General features: G+C 46.4%; 1 protein-coding gene across 1 annotated transcript in view; it reads left to right on the plus strand.

The window, feature by feature from the left end:
* LAMA3 (laminin, alpha 3) overlaps window positions 1–1,793 on the plus strand; it is a gene marked incomplete at its 5' end in the record, with an annotated part of 37,466 nt that overhangs the window by 965 nt on the left and 34,708 nt on the right. The window lies entirely within an intron of this gene.

The following is a 1,793-nucleotide window of genomic DNA, read 5'->3' on the forward strand; positions in this document are numbered from 1 at the left end:
CTTTGTCTCAACCGACCCTCTTGCTTTAATGGGAACTATAAACCAACTCAGCACATTCTGGAGGATGACTTACAAGCTGCTGCTTTGGAGAGGCAGGGCAGGCCGTGACAAGAAAGTGCTGCAGCAGAGCTATTAAGATGAGGAACTTCTACTTCAGATGAAAATTATAAAGGAAAAAAAAAGCAAATTTCACTTTTACCTCATGAAGTGTGTACTTTAGGTTTCTCTTTGTCCCCTCCTTGTCACAACTGGATTAACTTTCAGATAGATAGAGCTAAATAAACACTTGGCCCTGGGACAAAATTTAGGGCAAGTGAAGTCATCCAGGATAATGCGGTGAAAAATGAAAGCCCGGAGGGCCTGTATTTCCATCATGAGCCTCCACCTAATAAGGAGCAAGTTTCTCTCTCTGTAGAGGAGCCATGGGAGGAAGACCTGCAGAGGTGCAGAGAAGGCAAGGAGGCTTCCCAATGCGGAGTCATCAAGTTTCACATCCAAAGTGCAAAGCCTGCTCGCTTGGCCTCCTTCTTCCTGCTCACCTGGAGCACTGGACCCCAGTACGCGTCAGCTTCTCTCTGGTGATAGCCTCCAGAGAAGGCTTTGTGAGGCTAAGCCCAGGCTGACTCTCTCCTCTGTGGCAGCAGTGCAATCCTCCCCAGCTCAGGCGATAGCTATCCTGCTGTGCGCTGGTGGAAGGAGAGGGGTGCAGTGCTGCGCTGCTGAAAGTGGAGGAGAACGGAGTGCAGGAGGAGTTGGAGAAGACAAGAACTCGTTCTCATGTGTAGGGAGAAGCTGGCCCTCTGCCATTAATCAGGCTTCGTGTCCTCCTGGTCGCTGCCCTTTCTCCTGAAAGGCACGTTCCCTCAGCAGCAGCATGGTGCTGAGACTTGCTTATCCCATGACGTGTTGTTTCATGTCACGTAACCCCACGTACATAGGTGTTTCTGTTGTGGCCCTGACGCACTCTACTCTGGCTTCCTTGTACCATATGGGTGCACAGGGAGTCATCTGAGAGTTTTCCTTTCAGAGTTTGCGATACTTGATGGTTTGGAGATGCTGTGACTCCAAGGGTGTCTCTGGCCCTGTGAAGCTTGAAGGAAGACCCATGTGGGAGTTGCTGCTCTGGTTTCATTCCACCATGCCTTGGGAGCGCTGGATTATGTTTTCCAGTCTTTCTATACCATGTAGCTAGAGGAACAGCATGGCACGCTCGGAGTGGCTTAAATGTGAAATATCTTAAACTTTCTTTGGCAATTATGGAATTGCTTCAATTTCTACACACGGAGTGAGCAAAACAAAAGCCAGGAGATAAACTTGGCAGGGGGGAGGTTGCTCCAAGATGAAACCAACACAAATACTTTTAAATACCTCTCTTTTACTCTTTTTGCAGTTTAATTTATTCTTCAGGATTATAAAAATTTGCAGTAATTATTCAGAAGCAGTCTGAATTTTCCTTGAGCTTTTTGCAAGAATATATGCACCAGCTTTTATAGCGGCTGCATTTTAAAATGGTTCCTTTTACAAACATAGTGTCTTCATATTACTTTAGCTTCCCCTCGTTAAATGGCCCATATGTGAAGTGGAGCTTTTCCTGTTCTTTCCCAGAACCTTTCACAAGTGAGCCACAAATTTAGTTCTTTAACCAAAATGAAAACAAATTAGGGGTTACTACGTGCGGAATCTGAGGGAAGGGCTGTTGATGTGGTTGAGGGAATCTTGGTGTGAAGAAATCTGGAGGAGAATGGAGTGTAAGAGGAGATGGGAGAGACAGAACTGTTTCTCGTTTGTAGGGA

This window comes from Fulmarus glacialis, unplaced genomic scaffold, assembly GCF_000690835.1.
Source record: "Fulmarus glacialis isolate BGI_N327 unplaced genomic scaffold, ASM69083v1 scaffold9219, whole genome shotgun sequence".
NCBI classification, from domain to species: domain Eukaryota; kingdom Metazoa; phylum Chordata; class Aves; order Procellariiformes; family Procellariidae; genus Fulmarus; species Fulmarus glacialis.